We start from the raw sequence: 17,560 nt of genomic DNA on the forward strand, positions 1-17,560 counted from the left end.
AAAGAGTATTAGCAAAGAGCTCAGAAAGATCTTTTGAGCATTTATGTCTGCAACCGGATGCCTCTTAGTGGTAGTGATGGAGGCATGGAACAGTATTGTTCCTCTGTCTTAATGCAATTTACACTGTCAACAGGAAAATGGGGTTAACTCTCATAAATATTAGAGAACAAAACAGAACAGCACATGATGAAATCACCTACTAATTCCATATTCATTACTTAAGTCATTCTTGCATTCATTCACTCAGCATATGTTTGTGGAGTGCTTACTGTGTGCCAGGCACTTGGCTAATCACGGAGATAAAGTGATGAACGTGAGTATCAGGGTCTTACAGAACTTATAACCTAGCAGAGAAGATGGACTTTAAACAAATACTGCCAATATATAATGAGTGTTATGGAAGGAAAACACAGGAAGGAAACACATAGTAGGGGAATCTGCTCTAGGCCTCTGTGAGGAAGTAAAATGTAAAGCCAAGTAGTGGGCTGTCCCTTGGTTTCCAACAGTGACTCCCATGTATTCCATCCAGTAAGTCCTTTCCATTTCCAACTCTCATCTTAATGTTTCAATTCCCCCTTTTAATACAGCTCATGCTCTAGTTATGAAACTTCTATGAATCCTGGCTTTTTATATTACAATAGACAAACTTTCATGCTGGGAGCAATTCCTCCTTTCTTTTCTAAGAGGCACTATCCCTATTAAAAATTCACCAGAATTTAACCTCCTTTTCCTGATTAAAGAATATCACTTAACGTCTTTATTTCACATTTAACATCTCACATTTAATGCGCCGTTGTGCTGCGTTCCACTTGTGTATGTGCAAGTTATATATATGTATGTAGTACCATTTCTAGTATGTACATCTATATTATTTCTCTTAATACTGTAAAGTATTTGAAGATAACCCTCATATCTCTAATCTATATTCTCTAATCCTCATAACACCCATGGTAATGATCTTATAATCATAATAGATATAGTAATAGAAGCAATCACTACCATTTACTGAGTGCCTTCTATGTGCCAGTCGTTTTGCAATAATCTACATATGTTGTCTTGCCTACTATGTACAAAACCCCCATGAAGTAGTTACAATTATCTCCATTTTACAAATTAGTTATAGGGATTAAAGGTTTGGTTGAAGTCACAGTTATTATAAGACAGAGCTATGATTTGAACCCAGATTTGCTTGATGCCAGTATTTATAGTGTTATGCAATCCTGTGTTGGCCTTATACAATCAGTCATTATTATAACTATTCTTTGAACTAATTCTCTGTATTAGGTTACCAAACTGTGAGATTCACTGACTTAGATCTCCCAAGCATTCATCAACTGTAGTTTGGGCACTTATTGTACTTTGGATTCCTATTGAAATAAATGCTATGGGAGCCAGCAAGGAAGTATCAATTATTCCCTATTCTAATATTTTATTGCCCACTAGGATGTTACTCTAAAATAAAACAATTGAGGGATTCTGGGATTCAAAAAACATTTTTGTTGGCACTCTTAAGTTGAAATTCCAAATGTTTTGATATATGTCTGAAGATTCCTAGACACTTGGTTAGTCATGAAGCTAAAGTGATGGATGTAATAGCATAAAGTTGGTAAAGGTGAGGGAAAGAGAAGGGGAAAGAAAGTGCTGTTGCTATTCTCCATGCTGTATCAAGGATAGTCCAAGTCTACTGTGGTTAGTTGAGATTAACTCCTTTAAGAAAGAAGATGAACAAATTGATTTCCACATAATCTGCCAACAAACTAGAGATATTTATCTCAACCTGTCACATCCATATCCTTCTCTAAGGAAATCTTTCTACTTGTGGCCTCATTTTAAATAGTCATGCTCTATACTACATATTTGCTCCTTGTCTTAGATGAGTGGACCAAGGGCTAGATACTTGACTCAAAGACAGCCATTCTCTGACCTGGCTAGCCATCTATATGGACTAGCTTAAAATCATAATCTGGGCTAATAAGGTGTCTTTCTTGGAAATTTGGCAATGGGAAACTAAGATACTAAGCCAATTGGCAGCAAAGTCCGATTGTGAGAGGATACCATAAACCATATGCAAGCTAAAACTATGAAGAAACAGAACAGAGAGAGATTAAAGGCCGAGAAAGCTGGTTAGAAAAGAAGATGGGAGCAGTAACAGAAAGAAAAACACTAAGACACTGGAATTTCGAGTTGCCTTCAATCCTGGTGTGTTTCCAGTTCTAGTCCCTGCTGTGCATCCTTGTAACAATTCCCTTCCCCTGTCTAATTCCCTCCCACCACTAATTTTGTGAAGTAACTTGAGTACGTCTCTGTTTCTTTCAACCAAAAGAGACTGCCTGAAACAATCTTCCTTCATTTCCATGTCAGGCACTTACAAATATGAAATATTACTCTTAGTTCTCATTAGTAAATGGATGTGAAACAGACATTCCAAAAGAAAGAACTAGAACTCACTGGGCCAGAAAACCCCATTTTAGTTTCTGCACATAAAAAATTCTTACAGCCTACGTTTTATTAAGAAAGTCTGCTTTGCAAAAACCTCAAACTTTTTAGAAATTTTTTGTGTTCCTAGTTGGAGAATAGAGATCAGTAATCTATTACTCTAACCGCTTCTCCTCTCCAAGTTTAATGTCAAAGTGGTTCTAACGTGTCTACGCTAGCAACTGCCAGTGAAGAAAACCTTGAGAGACAAAAGGCATTCCTCCTGGGGCCAGCCCGGTGGCGCAGCAGTTAAGTGTGCACGTTCTGCTTCTCGGTGGCCAGGGGTTTGCCCGTTCGGATCCTGGGTGTGGACATGGCACCGCTTGGCAAAAGCCATGCTGTGGTAGGTGTCCCACATAGAAAGTAGAGGAAGATGGGCATGGATGTTAGCTCAGGGCCAGGCTTCCTCAGAAAAAAAAAAAAAAATGCTCCTTTCCACTCTTTAGCCTTCATTCAGACTTAATACCTGCTAGCTCAGTTTAATGATTTTCTAGGGTTTTTGAACCAAAAAGATTTTTTTTAAAGTAAAAACAAACAGAAATCAAAGTTAAATTTCCTTATAAGTTTCTAAGAACTAAGTAGTGGGAAAAAAATAAAGTGAATGAGGATGCCTTTGTTATCAGTTTTCAGGGTGAAGATCACCGTGGTGGTCTTTATGGGGTCTAAAGGGGACTAGGCATATACTAGGAGGTCATTTTGTTGTGGAAATATAATCACATGTAACTGTTCTAATTTGAATCAGCTTGTTAAATGTGGAATGTACTTAAATAACTGATCTGTTTCTATAGAGCCAATTACCAGCCTTAGAGGAGCTCATCTCACCTAACTGTAATAGATCTGGACTTATCTTGGTTTCCATTCCAGTGCATCTATGACTAGTCTCTGCAGAAGCCAGTGTCCCTTTTTCCTTTTCTAAGTCTGTCTTTCTCTCTTTTGTTTATACTGGGCTCATTCTGAGCTCAGCACCCCTTGAACCTGTCCTCTACCTCATAGATAAAATAGTTCTCAGGATTTGCTAAGCTTTTAGAAAATAAAGAAGTATCCTTTTACCAAGGAGGATCGTCTCTGCAAGTGTGCCTTGCCACATCTTTGAAAACTTTATGGATGGGGAAGGAAAGAAAATGATGTCTCACTCTGGGCAATACGAGAAGGGTTGTGGTTGGGTTGGACTTGCTGCTGGTGAGATAACTCTACTGTTATTTCTGTACATGTAGGACCTGTCAGTTAGCATTTTCATTTCTCTGAGAAGACATGAACATCTAGAGATTCACATGTCTATGGGGCACTAGAATGCTGAAGAATGGAAGCAAATGGAAACATTCACAGAGTATACAAGTGACCTGAGATGTATTGCCTAAGAGCTCTGTTAAGGGTGAAACTGAAAACTTTTCTTTCTCTATCTCTATATTGTATCCTCTGGTCACTGTTCAAAAACTGTTCAAATTCCATTGTTTAGTACTTACTTTTTAGGGTTTTTTGAGGACTAAGCGAAAAAATATATGTGAAGTGCTTAGAACAGTGTCCTTCCTATGATGAGCACTCAGTAAATGTTAGCTGTTATTATTTTTAAAAGGTTTCGTACAACAATGATATGTTTTTTCAATAGCAATCGAAGTTTACTTGAATTCTAGTGTTTTGGGTTTCCTGATGCCATTTGCCTCTGTTTGTTTGAATTAAAACGGCCTCCAGCACTTGACAACATGCAGCATTTATCATTACGCATCTTTATTGCACTTGTGTCTGCAAAGTACATCTTTGTCTTCTGACAGTTAGTCTATCCAATCACATTCTAAGATAGAGAACCCTGTGTCAGAGATACTGCTGAAAAACGAAGAACCAAAGTGCTTGGGGAAATTAAATAATGATGTATCCCTCATTCTAACCTCTGTGTAGAGGAAAAAAGACGATTTTCTTTAGAACTAGGACTTGCACAGTTTTCTAGGTGAGTATGTGCACACCCACATATATGTATATATACCTTTGTGTGTCCTGCTCTCAACAAATTCTTTTTTCTAAGGTAGAGTTAGCGAGTCGTAATCATTCTTTAAGCTCTTAACTGAAGAGGTACAGTTTGCTAGTTAATGAAAAGGAAATATTATTCCCACGTAAGAGCTGGAATTCTGAGACAGAGTCCCTTGGAATATTTCAAGAGCTTTGCCTGCTAGTCAATGGCTGATGATTCCCAATTTAACTCTGCAGGAGGCAACTACCTTTCATGATAGGAAAAAAATCATGAAAGATAATATACCTGATGTATTCTGTATGACTCAAGCAAGCACCTAACTATACTATAAATAGGTCTGTTTTTTAAAATATAGGTCTGGGCTGAGAGGGTCTTCTGGACGGTATAATGAGCAGCATATATAAAGCATGGACCAAGCCACAGCTTCTGTCATCTTTGCGTTTTACAATTGCCCTCTGTTTATAGAAGCCTATTTATGAGTCTGCCTTGGTCATCAGGCAAAATGCCTTATTTATTTCCTAGTTGTTTACAAAACCAAAAACGCAGGCTACAGGATATTTATACTGTTGTCTATCAAAGCATTCATTGGGAGAAGAGATAAGCAATTCTTCTGCCAAAAATATTGTGGCTTGCAAATTATGAGCGCACATGAAAAAGGTCACTGCGTTACCAGGTCATAAGAAATGAATTTGTTCTCTTGAGCAAATGATGCAACTCGTTTAGGTTGATTTCACCTTCTTCAGATGTCATGAACATAACTTTTGCTTTTTCACTATAGTTCTTAGCCCTTTCAAAGAACTAAGGAGTACATTTTGCCAAACAAGGATAAGGTTCTAGATGTGGAGGAGAACAAGGAGGGGCAACATTTTTCTAGGTAGAAAAAGCAAAGAAGGGAAGGCAGATGCTTGGGTGTGTTGGTGCCATAGTTTCTGCAGGCCTGATGGTGCCCAAAGGAGTTTCAGAATGAAGACCAGCAGTCTGATCCTCCAGATGGGACAACAGCCTGGAGTGAGTAGAGGCTGTAGCCCCAATCTGCCAGCTCCTGAGCCAGTTCAGCACCACCTCAACTCTGTTCTCTTTGCCCTTTCTCTTCAGTGCTTCAACAACATCATTCTACCCGGATTCCAGAGTGAGATCAGGTGAGTTCCTCAGAGCCCACAGATCCCAGTGACATGTTAGCTACACTGACTTTGTGTCACAACTGCTTCTGGGGCTCCAGAAGCAGATTCAACAAGACTACATGATTTCAAAGCCTTTTAATGTCTCTTGCCTTTGGCTCTGTCACTTATCTGACCTATTTTCAATTTTTCATGTTCCAGTCTCCCATCTCTTTTATTAATCTGCTTCTTTTCTACATCATCAGCCCTACTCCCTACTCCCTTCTAACTATAGCAAACTGCTAAACCCCAGTTCTTTTGCTCTCTTGCTCATATTCTCCTCAAAAGTCACCCACAGTATCCTGGAAGCAAAGTAGAAGTGCTTAAAAAGATTTTTGCAGTGCAAAGCCTAGAGATGACTCGGCCTATTTGCTGCTTGATGTTGTTCTTGCTCCTGCCAGGGGGAAGTTATGGATGGGAGTTTGCCCAGACACACTGTGGCTAGTCTGTGTTTAGTGCTGCCCATGCTGAGTCAGCTATGGTTTAAGCAAATGAAGGCAGGTGTCCTTGAGGAATGGTAATGGAGGCGTTGGTGGCATTCACATGGCTGAAAACTTGCAGGTTACCTCTGGTCCTGTCCGTGAACAGAATCTCAACCCCAGTCATATTCTTCCAAAAGAAAAGATGATTTTCATCATTCAACCGTAAGCTCCATGAGGGTACACATCTCTGTCTGGGCTCTATTCATTCATGTGTCCCGGGTACAGAGAATGGAGCCTGCCCAATTGTGGGTGCTCAACAAGTCTGTTAATTTGAATTCTTACCTGATGAAGTTGTTACTCTAGCACTGCACTTCAGCAAGGCTTTTCTCTGTTAAATAGCACATATCAAATGGGTACAGCAGACTAGAATTTGATATGCTAATTAAAATTCAGAGAAAAATTGATTATTATGTCTATCATGGGGCTTTGAATGAACATGAGATTCTGAAGGCTATAAATGTATCTCAGAGAGCAGTATTAGGAGCAGAGTAGAAATATGGTAAATTTTAAGGAATATGTCAAACACAAAGGGTTGTTGATAATGAGAAAATTTATTTTTTTAATTATAGAAATGTGAAATTGACAGAGTTGCCTGTTTGTCTGAAACACCAAGTGTTTTCTTAGGACCTTAACATTATTATTCCTAAAAAAGGGGGATTTAGACTGAGTCAAATCCCTTCCAAATCTAAAAAGTTATCACACTATGATTGTGAATGATCAAAAATTGTAAAAAATAAATAAAACTGAGGAATTTATTTTCTCTTTTGGGAATGGGTCTAACCCTAAAAAAAAGAATCTTAACTTAAAGTCTATGGTTATACTGCCTTGTACCTTTGAATTTCCTAAAACTGTGTGCAGAAATTTTGTACATGTGCACTTTTCTCCTGAGGAACAAGGACCCATAGTTTACATCAAATTCCCAAGGTAGGTTGAGACCTCAGAAACCTTATAAGCCACTAGATTATAACATTTTAGACTGTCTCCTTATAAGGCTTGACAGAATACTTTCCAGCGTCAGGCATTATGCTAAACATTTTATGTGTGTTACCTCATTTAACCCTAACTTCACAATACTACTGCTTTTCTGAAAAGTAAGTTAACTTTGAACTTCAGAGTCTTACAGCGAATGGATGGTGGAGCTCGGATACCAAGCCAGGCTGAACCAGGATGCCACACTTTTATTCATTCTGTAGAACTCCTTCATTTTCAGTAGGCAGAATATTTGCCTAAAACTAGAGCCTTTTCCGTCTTAGCCATCATTTTCCCTTTCAGTCATCTTTTATATTTACATAGTAACTGCTTCCTAAGCATCTTCAAGCCTTAACACACCCAAGCAGCGTTCCTCCCTGGAACCAGCCTTCTAAAGCACAGAAACAATCCTCACCAGACTGCTCACCTTGGTTTTTTTTCCATTATACAACTGGGCTGCAGTAAGCATAATTTTGTCTTAACTGTCTATTCTAGACTCAAGTCTGGCCACATGGCACAAATGGACAACCCATACATTTGGAGAGACTCCAAGAAATCCATCCGAAGCTCTGAATGGTCCTGGCCCTGTTCCAAAATTTTACTAACCTTCCACAAATTGGGATTCCAGACACGTTCTTACCTTGGCCTCCAGGATAATGGAAGCCACAAAAGAGACAGAAATTAAAATGTCAGCCCAGCTGGGCCCCACAATGTGGGCCAGCAATTACAGTGGAACCCACTGCCTCTTAGATCACCTTAGTGCAGAACATCTGTGTTTCCTGCAACAAAGATAATAAAATAATCCAGAGCCCTGTCTTACATGTTCCTTAACTCTGCGTAAATACAGTGCGCTACTTAACAATAGCAACCAAGATGTTAATGCACAACAGGAAAATGTTCAAAATCAGGTGAAAAGCAGAGATCAGAATTCCAGCAAGCTTTGTAATTCAGCCACCACCCTCATCACTCAGGACCTAAATAACCTGAAATATGTGATCGAGGCTGGAGAGGCAAGTAAAACATGGCTTTGTTATTCTCTGCCTGAGAAGGGTATCACCCAAACCTTCTCACTTACTAAAGATTCTGACAGATGAGTAGTATGCCATGTCCTTGCAGATGGAGAAAAGAATATCCACAGCAAAGGTGACACCTTCGAGGTCATACACTTTGTGGGATCATGACAGAAGTTCAAAACATCAACTTGAAAAAGACAAGTGAAACTGAGGACCAAAGTTGGAAGTATGGGTGACAGAAGGGATTAAATGGTGTGGGAATGAAGACATTGCCAATCTCCTCACTTTCTCCTTTTTTATTCTTGATAGACCCCACCACTGACAGAAGCTGAAGTAATCTGTTGTTTTCTGGGCTCTGAAGGTGCTGATTTCAGTGTCTGTGATGTTACATCCGAGAGTCTTTGCTGGGTTTGAAACTGAGTGCTCCAAGCAAGTGGATACCTTTTCTTCTTCTGCTATCCCAGGGAAACACTGAGATTATTTCAGCAAAAATAACGTTTCTGCCAATCTGCATCATAACTCAGAGAGGCAGCTGGTCAAGTTAGCAAAGAAAACTGATATTTAGTCCTAAAGGAGCTTGGTTAAACTTTCGCTTTGTCTTTTTATATTTTGATACAACAGTATGGAGATAGGTTATCTTCTTACAGTATTTGTCACCTGCTTTGTGATTATTTTTTTACTTGGATGCCTTCTCCATGAGATTATATGCTTGATAAGGACAGTTTTCCTCACCATTGTATCATCAATACAATAAACATTTTTGTTAAGAGATGAATAAAGAAAGTCAATGCAGGGGGCCAGCCCAGTGGCATAGTAGTTAAGTTTGTGCACTCTGCTTCCTCAGTCCAGGGTTTGTGGGTTCAGATCCCAGGTAAGGACCTACACACCACTTATCAAGCTGTGGTGGTGACCCACATACAAAAGAGAGGAAGATTAGCACAGACGTTAGGGCCAATCTTCCTCACAAATAAATAAATAAAAAGCTCCATATGAAGGGAGTGATTATGACTCTGTTCATTCATTCAATAAATATTTATTGAGCACCTACAATATACAGGCACATCTTCTTTCCAGGCTTTATGTTTAGACCATTTTTTGAACTGTTTCTCATGTCATGGGAATTCTGGACAAATGCTGGTGTTCCTTCCTTAGAAGGACTCCACTGTGTTGAGGCGTCCCCCTTAAAATACAGCTTCCAGAGCAGAGCATGATAACATCCATTCATTAGTGTTACACATTCTTGAAGTGCCAGCCATGTGCCAGGCATGAAGGTAACAGCGATGAATCAGATACAGTTTTGTGCTCAGAGGACTCACTGCCCAGAAGGAGGAGGTTGCCCAGTAAACAAGATAGTACAGCACAGGAAGCGACAGCAGAACCCGAATGATGGAATGGCCAATTCTCCTTGGAGAGGGGAATCTGGAAATGCTTCCCACACAGGGGAGGTGAATCAGGATAAGAGTGTGGACTTCTGACAGGTGGATGGAGCTGGGAGAGGGTATTCCAGAAAGAGTCAGCTGCCTGAGCAAATGCAGGGAGGAATGAAATAGCCTAGTGAGTTCAAGGAACTGCAACGGCTTTGACAGGGCAGGAATGTGGGTTGTGAGATGGGGGTACAAAAGAGGTATGACCAGAAAGTTAGGCAGGGTAGAGCTTTGAATGCCAAACTGAGAAGCTTGGATTTTTTTCCTACAAGGTGATAAGGAGTCTCTAATGTTTCTAGAGAAGGGAGATAACACGATTAGGTTTACATTGTAGAAAGACACTTTGAAGGTGTGTGGCCTGGGGGCTGGACCTCTAGGAAACTGAGTCAGGGAGACCAGCTGAGAGACCAGATCATCTGGGTGAGAGATGCAATGGGATTCCATGTGGGCAATAGCTGTGAGGATGGAAAGAAGGGGATGGTCTAAGGCAGTGAAGACTCATGGGCAGGCTGTGCTGCAGGACTTGGCTACTCAAAGTGGGTCAGACTACCAGTAGCATCAGCATCATCTGGAAGAACTGCAGGATCTCAGGCCCCACCCCAGACCTACTGAATCAGAATCCTAGGCCATTCATCGGCACATTGAAGTTTGAGAAACACTGGCCCAGTTACTCGGGATACAGTGGAGAAGACATAAGACATCGAGGGCCCTGCCTTCATGGAGTTCTCCTTCTAGCAAGGGAGGCAGATTTGAAACAATAGCTCCATGGTTAACATTAAATGACTATTGTGATAAGTACTAGATAGGGGACACATCGGGAACTGGGATTGCGTGCAATAGAGGGACCTGACCTGGGCTGTGCATCCAGGGAGGGTTTCCTGAGTAAGTTAACGCAACATGCCCGAGTGAACCAGGAGAAGCAGGTGGAAACCGTGTGTGCATGAGGGGGTGGGGAGGAGGCTCCCATGCAGAGAGACCAGCACTTGTGCAGGCTCGAAGGGACACTGGGGCCTTTGGAGGAACTGAAAGAGCTGGAGCAGTGGGTGAGCAAGAGTCATGTCAAGCGGGTCTGGAGGTAAGGAGGGCCATCGGGTCAGCTTTGTAAATCCTACAGGGGATTTGGATTTTGATCTTAAGAAGAAAACTAGAGGAGAAAGCCCAGAGCAGTATCAGGAAGGTTGTACACAAGAGGAGAGCTGACAGCCTTCCCTGGTGGTTCTAACTACAGCCCGTTCATTAGTGGAGCCTGTTGCTGTAGGCTTTTTTAGTTTTGGTTCCATTTAAGAAAATTCTATTGAGCTTGTACTCTGTATTAGGCCCTACGCTATGCAAAGGAGGGATATTAAAGTATTTAAGATGTGATCCCTGCCCTTAAGGATATTACAGTTTAATAATGACATTTTCCTTCATTAAAAGAAGCTTATAGTTAAACCAAGAACTTCCAGTTAATCTTTCCCTGTGTCTTCTCACATAGACTGTTTCTGAGCCAGTTTTCCCTCCTCCTGTTTTTATCTATTTGATTTTTTTATACAAATTTTTACAGTTTTCTTGGTTTCAGGCCATCCTCCCAGCCTGCTGGATCTTTTTGAATCTTGCTTCAGTCGTCAATTTACTAGCTCTCTTTCCCAACTTTACACCACATGCAGACCTGATGAACATGTCTTCTTTTCATCAATTTAAGGTTCTACTTTAAAAATTGGTGGCAAGTCTCACAGGGCCCTTAAGCCCCCTAGCATGGCAGTAGTAGAGACTCCCTTCTGGGTGACTATTTGATTGATTAATCAACACATGTTGGAATCACACATTATTTTTTCCTGGGAAGCATATCCCTATCTTTCTTTTTATTTTTTAAAAAAGGTTGGCACCTGAGCTAACATCTGTTGTCAATCTGTAATTTTCTTCTTCTTCTTCTCCCCAAAGCACCCCCCCGCACCCCCACCCCCCACACCCATGCATGGTTGTATATTCTAGTTGTAGGTCCTTCTGGTTGTGCTAGCATCTCCTTATCTTGAAGCTAGACATAAGCACACTATTGATGGGAGCCCACAGAACCTGTGAATACCCATGCCCCAGTCCTTGTGACTCTGTATTTTAAGTTTGCTACATATCTGACTGTCAGTATGGGGCTGCTGTTTTCCGCATCACTGTATTCCTAACACCTAGCACCAAGTGTACTGCATATGGTGGATACTCAATACACATTTGTTCAGTGACTTAACCTGCATAATTTTTTGTAGATTTGCAGAAATTGTACAAAACAGCTAGGCTATTTGATATACTTCGAAGGTTGCAATATAAAGTTTAGCCCTTCAGAGGTTTCCCAGGTCTGTGGCTAGTTCAGCTCTACATGACTTAGTAATGAGGGCTCAGTTCATCCCCCAGAGTTAGCTCCACAGTAACATATGCTTTGCTCTCTGGAACATTTCCTGATATTTTGTGAAAGTTTTTAGTCTCTCCGGTTATCCTAGAGATTCTGCAAGTGATGCAGTGAAATTGAGAGAAAAGAGATGTATAACTCCTTCTATACATCCCTGATCCCCAATTTCATCAACGGTATATTAAAAGGGCTGGATTTTGCCAATAGAACTCTAGTTAACAGATACACCAGATATAATAAAAGCCACAGTTTAATTTGGCAAAGCTGATTAATAACAACAACAGAAAGGTCCCTCTTTTTCATGTTAATCATCTAGATATATTTGTAATTTTTCATACCACCCCTGCATATTTCACTTGCTATTTCTGTAAACTATGTGTACCACAGATACTCATTTTTGAAATTTGCTTTCGTTAATGCCTTCCTACCTTGATGTTTTTCCTTATTGCTTCTGAATTTCTGTCAGTTTGGCAAAAATACTTGGTAACATTTATTGGGACTTTTCTACATCCTACACCCCAGTTCTGTGATAGGGACTTCACAAGCATTATCTTATTAAATCCTTATCTATAACAAGTACATATATGACTATCCTTGATTTATAGAAAATTGAAATAGACGGGGGAGGTTAAATTATCCATGCATTAATACCATTTCTGTTCCTCTGTGTGGCAGAGCTGAGGTTTGAATAAGGCCTGATTACAGAGCCCCAACTCTTAACCAGCACACACAATTTTGCAAAGGGCGCAAAGACCTAGGATGCCATGCTGGAGTGCCCTTCGAGAGCACCTAGCTCAGAACATGACGCGTGCTTGTGGATCTGATTTGCTCACTCACTTTCTGGGCAAAATGAATCTCCCAATGGAGAGCAAAAGGCAGGGAGGGGACATGGGTGGAATGGGAGAAGGAGGTGATCCTAACTCCCAGCATCCCAAGAAAGAGCTTTCAAGTCCGGAGCTTCAGAATTGGATGGATATTGCACAAATTTCTTAACCTACATTAATGTGTTTCCTTATCAATAAAATATTTGTTTAATAATTAAGTGAGCTTGGGATCTAATTTTAGTTTTAACTGCCACCAACTAGCTATGTGGCCATAGAATTTTTTTTTCCTCGAACATTTACTGAGTGCTAACTCTGTCTCTTTTTGTTTGTTTTGTTTTATTGGTGAGGAAGATTCTCCCTGAGCTAACATCCATTGCCAATCCTCCTCTTGTTTTGTTTTTTGTTTTTTGTGTTTTTTTTGCTTGAGGAAGATTAGCTCTGAGCAGCATTCATGCCAATCTTCCTCTACTTTGGTCATGGGATGCCTCCACAGCATGGCCGACGAATGGAGCAGGTTGACACCGGGGATCTGAACCCTCGAACCCTGGCCGCCGAACCAGAGTGCGTGGAACTTCAACCACTCAGCCATGGGGCCAGCCCAGCTCTGCCTTTTTAAAGACAAGCATTCTAGGCAACGAGACAGCAGGAGCAAAGATGTGGTGCAGACAGCAAACAGAATGGGGGAGAATTGGATGTGGGAACTGCCCAGGTTCACCCTGGAGAGTCTATGAGACCAAGAGTCTATTTTTCAATATGACGAATTATTTGTTATGTTAAAATAACACAGAAAGACAAAAATCAGTAAGTTTCTACTTTCACAGGGAGTGAAAACATGAACATCTGAGTGGTGTGAAACGAAGCCAGTTTCAGAGAGAGCATTTTGCTGAAATTGAGAGTAACCTGTGTACACACAGGAAGCATGAGACATGAGGATGGAGGGGGACACACAGCCCCACAATGTCCCTAAAGAGAAAAAAGGCAACTAGTGTGAAAATGACAGAAGCTTGCAAAGTACATGAAATCAGCTATGTAAATTGTGAAACAAATCACAGTGCTATGTGTTTTGGGGCTGCAGTCACAAAGATCAAGATAGAAAATAAAAACTTATACTTCCATGTCTGAGTCATCTATGCCCCTCACTCCCTCATTCCCTCCTCCAGCATTTCAGTCTCCTGAGCCTTTGGTGAAGGATTCTCTGTCTTATTTAAAAATAAGGATGGGTGAGAGTGTGTTGTTTTTGTCTGAGCAAACCAGATGTAGTGGGCTTCATGGAGTAACTCCGTGGTTTTTTGCTCTGCTTATGTAAATATAACTTAGGGGAGCTGAAATATTTCCAATGTGTATTAAAAGTTGAAGAGAGGAAGGATTTAGAGTAATGAATGAGATGAAAGAGAAAACCATGCCAGGCAAGATGAAAGCCAAGCAAAGGGCGGTTAATCATCTGAGCTGGAGATCTGCAAGAGAAATCCAGTGTCTCCTCAGAGATGAGGAGCCCAGCTCTCCACCACAGAAACGTCTCTGACATCTAAGTTACTGAGCTGGGTATAGCCTGCTATTTCTGCTCTGTGAAAGTCATTCCATTAAAACTTAAAATAAGCCTGCAACTAGAGAATCTTACCCCTTATAGAAGCCTTATGTAATGCATGCAAATGTGCATCTGAATTATTAGGTTTCTATTTTTTTCCTTCAAGCTGCACCTAATAAGTGAAAGCTTGTGAAAGCCCAGAGATTTCTAAAATAAATGTGTATCTAAGAACATCTCTAAAGAAAACCTGAAGAATGATGTCTTGAGAGCCAGCAAGAGGTTTAGAAAAAAAGACCCTGCATGGAGAAGTAGGATTACTGGGTCCTGGCACTGGTGTAGCTACTTACTTTGGACTGGCCCCTGCAAGCCACTTAGCGTCCCAGTCCTGAAAAATGCTGTGTCGAACTGGGTAGACTTCAGAAAACAGGCTCAGAAAGCCTGGATTTGAGTCCAAGTCTTGTCATTTATGAGCTGTGTGGCTGGCAAAGAATTTAATATTTGGAGACTTGTTTCCTTATCTATAAAAGGGGGCAAGTAATATTCCTCGTGCACAGGATTGTTGTGAGGGGCAAATGAGACAAGGTACATAAAAAGTGCTTTGGAGACAGTAAAGGGCAACAGACAAGTTGGCCTTTGCCATCAGTTCTCCCGTTTATCTACGCTTTGCAGAATACTGGAGGCAGACATGAGAGCTAGAAACGTATTTATTACAGAAAGTTCAAAGAACTGCATTAAAATTCACAGTAGCAAGTAAGGACATACTTCACTTCTCTTGATAAAAACAAACATAAACTAATCAGAAAGCCAGCGTCATCTGGGAGATGTATAAAATATCTTCCTCTACACTCGAAGAAAAGCAGGCTTCTAGAGGGTGTTGGGGGTTGGGTGGCTTGGAGAAGAGAGTGTCACACAAAAGCATTTGCTACATTACGGGGTGGAGGGACGCATCCTATAATTTAAGAGGCATAACATGACTGAAACTGTCACACAAAAAAGGAGATCTTCTAATTCCGTTTGAGCTGTAATCTGATTTCGCTGCTGAGTACAATGTCCCCTTCACAAGAGTCTGAAGTCAGTATCGAGGGCTGTGCAGCAGAAGTTTTCCGCCCAGCAACAGGGTGATGTCAGCAGCCGGGAGAACAACCAATCAGCAGGCAGAATGAATCAGAGCGTGCTGGGATTTTGCTCAACGGTCTCCTAGCAAAGCAAGCTCAGCTCTGAAGTGCAGGGGCTATTTGCACTTCCTCTGCACTTGAAGCTGAGCCTGAATGGCTCCTTAGCTGAAAGAGTACGAAGGGGTGTGCAAGCAGTTAAGATTATTTGCATCCAAACAGCCAGTCCTATGGGTAATAAGAGTCATATCTATGCTTTTCTGCAAGTATTTTTTTCAATAAAAATTTCAGCATTAATCAATAGTTTAAAGGCTTGATTTATATGTTGTTGTGCCTTATAATTGTTTGAGATCTGTTTTGTTTCATGCATTATGTGCTGCTGGGCAGCTCTTGGCACATGAGCTATATATAAAGTTCAATACTGTACCTCATAGAGTTTGAACTTGCTTTTGATGTTTCCAGTTTTCTCTCTAATGATGAACGGTCTGGAAGCCAACAGCTGTTTCATTTCTGGGTTAAAAGCTCCAATTCTCTAATTCCACTAAAATGTGTTTTGTGCAGCCTTTAAAAATAAGTCTAAGTGGGAAGGTTATGATGTGACTTGTAGATATGGCCTCACAGTGGGGGAGGGTAGAGCTTTGTCGTACTTCTGAGAACACGCAGCTATGTCCTGACATCTTGTCAGTTTTTCTAACCTTAGTAGACAGTGACAGCAGTCCTGGAAAAAGGGGCAAAGGGTTAAACCTACCAGCATCCCAGTCGATTATACTTCTGGGGCAGTTTCCTCACCTCCCCAGCCTGCAACCCGACAGGACAGTCTGCACCAAGGCCAGAGGCAGTCCCTCCTTCGAGTGGTGAAAACACTCTTTCCAAAAGAAAAAAAAAATAACAGAGAGAGTGATTTTCCATCTTGTCTTCTTTCAGAGCCGGTGGTAGGTCTCAGGAAGCGCCGTGGACTATGATAGATTAAGCCCAGACCTGCCACAACCTCTCTCTCCTTCGACAGCTTGCTTCTTGGCTGAATGCATCATTTTCCTCATTACAGAAATGAAAACAGAGTTTACAAAAGCTAGCTCATTTGAGCTAATTAGGGACAGGTCATTCTGAAATATTGAGAAGACTGAATTTGGGAATAGCCTTTGGAGAAAAGCAAACAATACCTTCAAAGGTTGATAAAGTGCTGGAGGAGGGCACAGGTTCTGGAGTTTAGGCTCATCTGGGTTTGAATCCCAGCTCCACCACTTACCGGGTCTGCACTGGGGCCAAACCTCCATTCCACAGGTGCAGACTGGGGCAAAGCTTAGCTCCAAGGATGGCTGTGAAGATGAAGATAAACAATCTCTCATTGAACACAGCAAAATGCGTTGTAGCTACTCAATAATTCATAGACCCTCCACCCGCATTAAACTGGAAGTAAACAACTTGTTGGCAAATAGAAATCCCAGAGGGCCCTGCTTTCACAAATAGAAGGGTTTGTAATTAGCATGTAAAAGGATTGCTTCCAAGCCTTGAAAGCAGGTTGTCCTTTACAGGCTCTTAGGCATACTTGGGAAGACTTGTTTACACTCTAGTATTAATTTGCTCAGCAAATCCTTACTGCTAGGGCAAAATTAAACTTCAGTTCAAGCTGTTTGAATGACCCCAAACTCCTAAGGAAGGTGGCTTTAGTGTGATCTAAGTTTCACTTTTCTGGGAGCCTTGAGACGAATGCAGGGGACCTTCTAATACTTCTATAAAGCCCTGGCACACTTTACAAGAAAGATGTAACTGTGAAGTATCTGAACTCATCCTGTTATCACCATAACCCCTCTTCATCTGAACAGCCCTCAAGGGGACATGCTCCTGGTGCCCAGAGGAGTTTAGAAAAGCTTTCTGTAGACAGGGACAGACCAGGACTGTGTGGGGATGTGAAAACCCCAGGGCAGGTTAGAGGTCAGAGCAGCTGTGATGCCCAGAGGAGAAGACAGGAGGAAGTCGAGTCGGGGGTGCACTTCCTGGGTGAGACCGAATCAGCTATTTTGGATTATTTGGTTCCTCATTAGTCAGCAGTCAAGAAGACTACAGAAATGGTAAGATTCTGCTGTTTCCACTGGGCCTTTCTCCTGAAAAATGCATTTGCTGTCTAAGATATAATGTCCTCCATTCTCTGTTCATTCAAGGCTTATTGCACCACCGAGAAGGGAATGAGAAGCAGCCTTCTTCCCACTTTATAGAGAGGTAAACAGATAGCTTGTGGGCA

The sequence above is a fragment of the Equus przewalskii genome, chromosome 6, assembly GCF_037783145.1.
Source record: "Equus przewalskii isolate Varuska chromosome 6, EquPr2, whole genome shotgun sequence".
Taxonomy (NCBI): Eukaryota; Metazoa; Chordata; class Mammalia; order Perissodactyla; family Equidae; genus Equus; species Equus przewalskii.